Source organism: Ambystoma mexicanum, chromosome 7p (genome assembly GCF_040938575.1).
Source record: "Ambystoma mexicanum isolate Mex_15411 chromosome 7p, UKY_AmexF1_1, whole genome shotgun sequence".
Taxonomy (NCBI): Eukaryota; Metazoa; Chordata; class Amphibia; order Caudata; family Ambystomatidae; genus Ambystoma; species Ambystoma mexicanum.
The window spans coordinates 141,045,582-141,056,095 of record NC_090939.1 but is presented as its reverse complement, the minus strand read 5'-3'; the positions used below and the strand labels follow the sequence as shown (position 1 = coordinate 141,056,095).

The following is a 10,514-nucleotide window of genomic DNA, read 5'->3' as shown; positions in this document are numbered from 1 at the left end:
TATGGGAAATACAACCCAGATTTCTTTGGTGACATTAGCTGAATAAATAAGCCAGTAGTAACCTGTGACTTTCTCCTTTTTTGTATCCCTGCACTTTAACAACTACAAGTACACAGCTTCTCTGATACTTAGTGTGTGTAATGAGTTAAACTTTGCAACAAATAGAAGTGTAAGAATTACTGTTAGAAATATATGTGGCAGGAAGCCACCCCTTTGTTTCAAATCATTGAAGTGTTAAACAGGATATCATATCGTGCCTCCTTTATTATATATATTGGCCTAAGCCCAGTCGCTCTGCAAAGAAACCCGCGTTGCAAAGTTCCGATTCTAGATCGACATCGCCGCCATTTTAGGTCTATCCGCCATTTCGATTTCCATTCCAATGTAACTCTGTGTTCTAAAATGGTGGACAGTGTTTCCCACTTGTAACTGAGCCGACCTGAACCTTGCATTGAGATTAATGTTCAAACTGACCGTTGGCCGAATGTTTGGGTTGAGTAAAGAGACCTTGTCCCATGCCTGACTTGTAGACAGAGGACCGTCTGCGCCAATAAGTCCAATCCGCAGACATACATCGACTACAATGTCGAACAAATACTGAACGTGGACACTAGCTGAACTGCATTGTGAAGGACATGTGTTAAGGCTTATTGTTAAATCCAAAAATACACTGTTGCCATTGTAACTTGTTTGTATGTGAATTGAGGATGATCCATGTGCATATTGTCGGTCAAGCCAGAAGTGAATTCGGCACGAACTCTAGACCATGGATTATTAACTTGCAGAGGGGCTGGATATTATTGTTGAAAATGTATATAATGCACCACTGTTTAGACGTCCAGTACCTCTCACTTCTCACACTGAAAGGGCTGGTATTCGCTGTGATGTACTGAGGGCCAGATAGCTATCTGATTTTGTTTCTTTGTAACTGTACAGTTTTAGAATAAAGATCTGTGAATCTTTATAAGCCTGTGTTTGGTGTAATTCCTTTTGGGGTACTCAGCCTCGATATTTCCTTTTGCTTTTACACAAGCACTGACAGTCAAGACGGGTCCGAGCCCGACCGAGGGGGATCCAAGGGTGAAGATATCATCCAAAGTTTATTAAGAAAAGAACTGTTAGAAAACTGTGTTAAACGATTGAGAGGGGTCAGCGCCCAGAAGAGGGGGACCCAGGGTTGAAGCCATCACCCTAGATGAAACAGTGGCTAAAAGTTAAAAGTTAAGAAGGGTCAGCTCCCAGAAGAGGGAGAACCAGAGGTGAGCCCATCACCCAGCAAACATTGGAAACAGAACTTTATTTGTTTGTTTAAATACCTTTTTTGTGTGAACTATATTTTGGAACCTGAGAGGCCCTTGAAAGTGAGAAAACATAGCTATCCGGGGGCTTGATATCATTAAAGAACTTTGTAGTGATTTGCGCCCAGAATAGGGAATTCTTGGGGTGACAGTTGTCACCCAAAGCCCATGGAAAAGAGACTGTGTATTTGTTTTGTTAATTGAATACGTCAGGTCCTCGAAGGCAAGAAACTTTCAAGAAAACGAGACCTAGCCATCGACAGTCCTGAAAGCTGCCATTAGAACTGTCATCTCATGCTGGAGAAGTGCAAGACCGTACTGTGCTCCAGGCTCCGATCTTACCCCATGTCCAAAAGGTGGGGAAGGTACACCCAGGCTCCGCATCCTGACATATTATTTGATAACACTTCTTTCTTTTCTTGAGAACTATCGTACATCCCCATTTGTATTAGTTGTGAGGTTTGGCAATATGTTTCTTAGTATAGGCCCTTTTTATTTTGACACAACGCCACTAGGGCTGCCTTATTTTTGATTTGATGGTCGTAGCTTGCTCCCATTTTAGATTTATGTTTAGATTAGGCATTTTTCCAACCTGCATACAGCATTCATTGTTCAATAAACACCCTTGAACTGTGATCACTTGTGTCTGTCTTACTTGTTGCCACCATGAGTTTCTCACAACGGCCACCAGTGGACCACTGCAGACCACACTGGCCCGCACGCCTGTGCTTCTTCCAACCCACATCCTTCATTGGTTCCTTTTTAAAGAAACACCCAGACAAACTGGCTTTGCCAATGTTTTCTTATGCTTGAAACTGATTAAATTCCAAAATCAGACAGAATAATACAAATAATTATTAGTATTCATAATAAAATGCTTTTCAACCATGACAAAAACACAATTGCCTGAGTATTTTTGCATTATTTATTGTTGAAACTGACATGTTAAAACATATATTTTCAGTACATTGGTGTTTGCCTACTTTCCATTGTATATCTTTAGGTGTATACCAGGACCAAAGGCTTAACATTGTCATCCTTTGTTCAGACTTTAAATTATGACAGATGTGGATTCATTATTCTAAAGGTTTTTTGCTGATGTTGGCGTGGGAAAGGTATATCCTGACCTTTCCAAGTGATAAACACATATTTCTCTGGAGAGAACAAAGTGGACAGCAAGTTAACATCCTCTTCTTGTGAAAGCCCCAACACACTCATCTTGGCTTTCCCTTTGACAGAATACAGACCTGTGCACCGATAAACAACGAAGAGGCGGGTGAGAGTACAGAAAAATGCCCAGGTGTTGAACCAATAATGGAGTACACTACTAAAGATAACTGTTATACAAATACAAAAACAAGAGCAAGGGCCCAGTGTGTACTTGGATGTGCTATTTGTCATAATCAAAAATATTTCATATGAATATAAAACAAGTGAAAAAGTAATAAATTAAAATACAAAGCACAAACACGAGCATACATGAATAAAAATATAAAAACTGATAGTTTATTTGCAAAATATAATTCCAAGTACCACATTTCTCATATGTATCCCTCTCTGCTATGGACAGCAATGCATATAGCATGTCTCCAATATGCACCACCTTGCAGTGGGATGCTACAAAGATGTGTATTTTTCCAAGATAGAAGGTATGGATCTGGGTTAAAATCATAATTTGATAAATAAGCTATGTAAATACTGATATAAATACCATACAACGTGCGTAATGAGTCATTGGTGTGCGTCAACTTGTCGATGCAGGGGCTCAGCATACTACGATGGCCTACATATTTGTTTTTCGAACTAAAAGGCATTTCGGTTTTCTTCACCTTAGTACCATGTGTATACCCTGTGGTGCTCATAGCAGAAGCTCTCGCCCCCAACTGGTTTCAACCTAATCATTAGTGACCGGAAGCATGTTCTTCAGCAGGTTACAATTATTCATGGCCTCCGTATCTCATCAATTTTAGCCAGCACCTGCGCAGTGGTAGAACCCAGTTCCCCCCCCTTTGCAGCTGACACAACACATCTTGTCCCCCCAACATCTAGACCACCATATCGCCATTCCTGTTCCTCTTCTCCACAGCATATCCAAATAATCTGCGCTGATTGAAAGGCTCCATTTTAGTGTTCTACCGAAAGAGTGAGATAAAATAAATATATAATGTAATCTGCCCTATTGAAATCACATGAGAATACCCTGTGGGTATACAGAGACACTAATCTCTGCTCAACAAAAAACAGAACATGTTGAATGGAAAGCTTTGAATCAATGATAAGAACTGGGAACGTATCTGGTCAATTTTCCATGCCATCAGTTTTCAGCCCATCTGTCCTTACCATATGCAAAACAGTCCTGGATCTGTCCTCAAAGCGAGCAGTCCAGCCGGAACTGCAGTACCCCGCAATTTGCCCACAGCGGTTTCACTGGAATTGGCCACAGGACATGTGCCACATTTTACACCACTAGGTTTGGTGGGGGGGGGAGGCTGATGGACGAGGGTAGTAAAACAGTTGTTGAGGTAGGGGTGTGGACTAAGAGTGTTTGAGGGGTGGTAGAACAGGGTTACCAGCTGTAAAATGCTGTGAAATGAAATTTGCAACGGATTGGGGCGAGACATTGACTTTCCTCAAAGGGGACTTCAGGGCCCAGTGGTGCCCGCAAAGACTGAAACTTTTGGATCTGGACCAGTGAACCTTCGGGGGCGTGAACAAGGAAGGTAAGGGAACGACAAAGCTCGGGGAAAGGGATTGGTAAGGGAGGGAGGGAACGGGTAGGAAGGGGGGAGGAGTTTAACATGTTCTAAAACAATAAAAAGATGTTTTAAAAAATACTGTGAAATGCTCCAGCACTCAGAGCAAGGCAGACCCCGAACTGCTTGTCCGACGCTGCATTGTGCGGGACCACCAGTCACGGGTTTCATCAGTGAGGTGCGCCTTGATCCACCAGGCACTCTGAGCATGGCACTCCCATGCGGGCATATCCCCACTTTCTAAACCACACGGCATAAAGAAGTGAAGCAACAAGACAAATTAATCAATGCATTAATATAAACTCTAAGACGAACCCCAGTCTGTAAGACATCATCCGTAGCGGGGGCGTTAATAGAGCAAGCCTGTTCCTCAGAGTTTTCTGGCCGTATAAAGACTGTCCGGTTGGATAGCTCATGAAAGCTCACCAAACACATGGGGCCAGCTGCCCTTTATCCTTCTGAGGTCATTAAAGTGGGTTAAAATGGCGGCCGGTATTACACTCTAAGAAATAAGATGGATCCGCCATGAAACAGTTTCTAAGAGCACTTATTATTATTAGTATGCTCTGTGTCAGTACGACATAGGCTACGTTTTTAGCTGTGCTCATTAAGGGTGTCTTTGCTCCAGGTAGGAACGCTCGGACCTTTAACTCGGTCTGCTGGGCCGGTATCACCTGTTCCGATTTAAAATGGCGGCTCAATGGGGCGTTACTGTGAGATGTCGAGATAAGTTGAATGTTATGTGGCATCCTGGGCGATGCCATATGTCCTTCGTAGAAATAAAAGAGGGACTAAAAGAGATCTTTTGTTACACACAAACAGACCAAAGATGGTTTGACAGACATTATTAAGGTTGGGATTCGCGCATTTCCAAACAAGGGGCCCCAATGACAAGAAAAGGGGTCAAATGCCACTTATCACTTAATGGTACACTGGATCGGGAACAGACCAGAGCACAGGCTCTGAAGCAGAGTTCAGTCAGCTATTTATTCCAGCTCTTCAGGTAATAGTTAATACTCATCTGAAACCCCTACATCACTCTATTACTTTTAACTGCGCAGATTCTGATTCAACAAGTGGCGACTGTAGTAGGGAGTTCGCCACGGATTGAAAAATGGTGAAGTGGAAACGTCGAAGTTGAACTACTCCCTTAAGACGTTGCGCCAGAAAAGGAATGCACCATCATCTCAACTACTTGGTGGGGCCCAATCCGGAGGACTGCAACCTGTGGCTCACCATTGACTGTGCTGGTTAGGGTGGTGTTACTTGTAATCCAAAACATCTGGCGAACCGAAGGTTGCACAGCCTTGTCCCAATCGATAACACCGTCGTGGGTGGGATCCTACTGCATGCTTAAGAATACTCAGCTTTCTTAAGCGGCCCCAAAGATAGACCATTTCCTGTTTATTAAAGGAGAAATGCCACGGTAAAAAACACCCAGAAAGTATTCCCCTTTCTCCCCCCAACTACCTACACAATCTACAGTGGGACCTTATTCTATACTTGTTTTAGGTATCCAGGAAGGAAAATGTTCCCTTTGAAACCATCATTTCTGCCTGTTACAGGATTCCCTTTTTTAACAAGCAGACATCACCCCGGCTGGAGGAAACCCATGGACGCTATTAGGGGCAGGTGGTGCTTTGCAATCGGGAGCATTGTGCCCACACACTTAGTCTCAGCCATGAATCTCACCGGCGTCTGATCTAACTCATTGTCAGGTGTCTGGATGTTTTGGACTACGACTCCTTCACTATTGACTCTGCTGGCTAAGGCGGATGAGAGTTCCAGTTCCCAAACATCTGTAGAGCTAAAGGTTGCAGACCCCTGCCACGGCTATCCTCCAGATGTGTTGACCTCAGGCAGGCGTAAGAGAAGTCCCATCGGGAGACGGAAATAGCTTCCATGGGACTAGGTTTGCCAGTCTTTCTATACTTAAAATGTGTTTTTATGAGTTTTTCCATTAAACAAAACCAAATTAAACATTGCCTTCTGCCCCCTCCGGTGCCCCACCCCCCCCCCCAACTCTCCACCTGTCCTCTGGATCCAGATGGTTTGCCAATAGTTATAAAGATGGGTTCCGCACTCCAGGACATCTTGCAATAAAAGAATAGGCCTGGGGGAATTAGGAGTGGCTCGTCCATAATGGGTAACGGGGAACAACCTGCCATTGTCGCACATTATGGATGAGCCAAAGTCATCACAGCAAAAGCGCTCCAAAGCGCTCCTGCGCAGTCCTTACCTGTCAAAGGCATCCATGCTCAATGGGCCATGCAAGGCCAGAGGTGTTTTGCTTCAACAGCCTTGTATGACCCAATGGGAATGCAGGCTTGGAAACTGCAGTCCTAAATGTGCCTGGGGATAGGGGTCCTGTGCCTCCTTGGCGTTCAGCGAGTGGTCTGACTCCACCGCCCATGCCCTCATGCACCAGGAAGCTCTCTCTGCTTTCTGTTCCTGTTCGTGTTGTGCGGGATCTGGAGGGCTGTAGTGGAAGGTGGATTCTGGTCCAGAGCTGCAGGTAAGTAAAGAAATGTTGTATTTAAGTATGAATGTGTGTATGTGTGCATGTATGCAAGTGTTTCGTTACAAATGCCATATCATATCATATCATATTTGTATCTGTGAGTGTGTGCAAGTGTAAGAGAGTGTGTCTATTGTGTATGTGCGCAAGTTAATGCGAGAAATTAATGGATTTAAGAATGCATGTGTGAATGGGAGGAATGTTAATGTTAATGTTAAAGGATATGTGTACCGCGCACTATCACCACCGGAGTGGTCCCCTGGCGCTCTTGAATGAATGCGTATGAATGCATGCGTGTGTGCCGGTGAGTGGGCCTCTGATTGTGTGTGCAGGGTGGCAGATATCAAACTGGCAATTTAGATGTATTTACTGGCAATCAGAGGTAAAGCAAATATGACTAGTGTCATTACATGACAAGATTGGCCAACATTGGTGGACCAGTCCGGATATATTTTCTTATTATTACATGCATATTTTAATTGGCATTAGGAGTGAAGAAAACATGATGAATTCTTATATGTCTAGACTGGCCAACAATGGTAGGGCCAGTATGGTCACATATTCTTACTATGGCATGGCATTTGTTACTGTGCATCAACGGTAAAGCAAACTGATAAGTGTCATTAAGTGGCAAGACTGTCCAATGTTGCTGGGCCAGTCTGTATATATTTTCTTACTGTGGCATGGCATGTTTTGAAAAGCATCAAGAGTAAAGCAAACACAATAAGTCTTATTATGTGGCTAGAGTGGCCTAAATTTTAGTAAGTGGCTAGACTGACCAACTTTGGTGCAACCAGTCTGGATATATTTTCTGATGTGCATTGCATTTTTTACAGAAAGGGTAAAGCTAGTATGAGTGTTCATATGTGGCTATGCTGGCCTATGTTGACATTTTTACTGGCAAAGTCAGCAGGAGTAGTTTGTTACATAGGGATACTGTCATATATTAGCAGAGCCAGCAGTGAAATATTTTCTTATAGTAGCATTCCTGGCATTACGGGCAAAGCAAACATGAATATGTTCTGATATGGGAGGAACTCTGGCAGATATTGGTGAAGCAAACATGGGAAATGTATGGGCATAGCCAGTATGAACACATTTTTTTTTATAATGGCATATATTGTGGGAAAATGCATCATGAAAATGCTTTGGAAAATGCTCCTTTTGTATTTTTTCTTGCATTACCCTACAAAACCAGTTGCAAACTGTGTAACTTTTTACTCCATTGTTCTAAAAAAAGTGTGTTGTAAAATGCATCATTTCAACCCATTATCTTAAAATTCTTCTCAGGGGCTTAACCCTGCCCCCAAACAACTCTTGGTTGGGTCAGGGTCCCTTGTATTGTTCAGTTGTGCCCGCATATTTGTGGGAAACATTTACACCCCTCCAATTAAAAAATTCACAAACCGCCACTCAGGGTAATTTGATCAGAGTTCTGGGCGGGATTGCTAGTTTTCGTTGGAGCGGGATCAGAGGATTTCCACCTTAGGACAGTGTTTCAAATCAATTTACAATGTAGAGTATCATATTGAAAAATACTAAACAAAAAATTTGCCTCGTTGTTAAGTACAGTGCATCACATTCCACTTGCGTCTGCATATCGGCTAATTTATAGGAAAAGATCATGGCTCCTTTAGGTTTTCAGGAAAATTATTAATGTTTGTATTATCACTCATTAATTCGTATCACAACTTAAATTATTTTCACCAATATTGAATATTATCTACAAGTTCATCCAAGACCCATTTGTATTTTCCCAGTAAAAACTTGTGCCACGATAGGGATGGTGTGAAAATCCTGTGCAGTCGGCTTTCCACCAACACCATGTTGATGAATTTTAGGGTTTGGCATCCATCAAATGGTTTGATATGGCCACCCATCATGGCTTCAACTTACGCAATCGACGAGGTGGAGAGAAATACCCATGTGATCCTTCCCCATGACTGAGTAGGGCGTGAAAGGAGTTTGAGAGCTTGACTCCAGCACTGTGTTTACTGTATGGCTCAAAAGAGAAATGTTATAGGCTCCAAGAACAGCATCTACTCCCATCGAAACAAAATGGAGGTTGTAGTCATTTGTTTTCGATATTATCGAAACAGAGTCCAAAGTCCAATGCGCTACCCGTGTTCCTTCATCTTTCATTTATCTAATCATCATGGAATCTGCTCCCCTAGAATAACTGGTTCCAATTTCCATGCAACTGAGTACTCATAATTGCAGTGAACATATTCTGTTTGGCAAGCACACACGGCGGGCTTCTGATAAGTCTAAAATGTGTGCTATTTTAATGTAGAAAAAGATAGTCTCCTGTCAAGCGTCTTCCAGTGGTTTGGTTCAACTCATAATACTGTTGATTAGCCAGGTGTGCTTCTTGTGTCGTTTGGGAAACGTGTCTGAAAGTGTACGCGTGCACAGTTTCACATAATGCAATCAGCTGTCTTTCAGAAGCGGGCAGGTTTTAAACAAAATCCAGTTGTCTGGAAGAATAAAGTTCACCAATCGGTCAATAGTGCGTTTGGTCAAACGGTGGATGATTGACATCGTCAACATATACCCGCTTGCATGCAGATTTCTCTCCATTTTTCAATTGGATCAGAATTATTGCTTTCCAGTATGATTACTGGAAAGCAATTCTGCTTTTGTCCTCCAGCGGCGAACACCTCAACGCAGCCCTAGAAGAGATATCAGAAACAGTCTATTAATAAAATGTCTTCTATTCGTTTAACATACAACAGCTTGGGCTTTGCACACTCACATCGGTCAGAGTACATTCCTTTAGATTCATAAACTTTGAGCATCATCTGGCATGGGTTTTCCCCTCTCTGCTCAGAGAGTGTGCATTGGCTAGAGGACGCCACTTGAAAAGACTGTGGGTTGCAGACGTAGCCAGGAATTCTAGCTTAATCAGAGACAAGTTAAATCAAGCACAGCACAAAACACACACATTTGAGGGAGTTTGACCAGGTGAAACCTCTCAAACGTTTGAGTGAGTTTCGGCTAAAAAGTTTGAGGTGGTTCAACAATTAACAATACTTTAATTAAAGAGTTGACAAAGTCATAGGCAGTCAGACAAAAGAAACAATGTCCGTTTAAAGGCTAATTAGAATCTGGTGTTCTGTTTGACAGTTGCTTTAAGCAAGGATAAACATGAACTCCTCACACACCATTTGTGTAAGCCTTCTGCAGGTTGGGTTGAATATAATATGCACACGTAGTACAGGAAGAGAAGAGATATTGTTGTTCAGCTTTAGGTTATCTGCCAACTGGACAGCTTCATTTACTTAGGCTTGAAAATGGCACTGTTTCTTTTGCAGAGTATACAGTAGAAAACTGGCAATACCATAGCATGGCCGATCATGTGCAGCTTTCAAGGAAAGATTGAAAAGAGCACCATAGTCCAACATAGGAAAACTATGGGCTGTGCTCTGCTCAACATACAGTTTCTTTAGTGTCTTTATGCGCTAGGTCTGGCATGCATGTTGTTGGTGTTCAGGCACGTGCAGCAGATTTCAGTGCACAGTTGAGAATCTCTCATCATGTATGCTCGGCCGCCGGCAATGCTCAACCACCCACACATGCGCATTCAACATCCCATCGACACGAAGGCACCCATGGGTTATGAGAGTTTGCTTCCATTACACTGCATAACCTAATACATAGTAGTGCAGCACACACCTTTGGCCATTTTCAACCAAAAGTCTCTTTCTATAATTATGGCTGTAAACATGTAGGCCAAAGCTGGAAAGCAAGACCTTTTTGGAGACATAAGTCAAGCAAGGCTGTAAGTGGAGGATTCTGTTTTTCTTTTGTGTGCCCTATTTGTGATCCTTGGGGCCAATCCACATAAAATCCCTTTTTTGCCATAGGTTGCCGCAGGTATACATTACTCCTACTTCTTGGCATGACTTGCACTTGAAACCCATATGAATACAGAAATCAGGCGTA

At 42.7% G+C, this 10,514-nt stretch overlaps 1 protein-coding gene across 2 annotated transcripts in view; it reads right to left on the bottom strand.

Annotated features, from left to right (window-relative positions):
- Positions 1-2,204: 2,204 nt before the first annotated feature.
- The window catches only part of LOC138525754 (galactosylgalactosylxylosylprotein 3-beta-glucuronosyltransferase 1-like), a 299,222-nt gene continuing 290,912 nt past the window's right edge, over positions 2,205-10,514 (bottom strand). For both annotated transcript variants that reach the window (XM_069635926.1, XM_069635925.1), the window contains one exon: positions 2,205-9,241. The gene's annotated coding sequence lies outside the window, so the exon portion shown is untranslated. The remainder of the gene's footprint in view (positions 9,242-10,514) is intronic.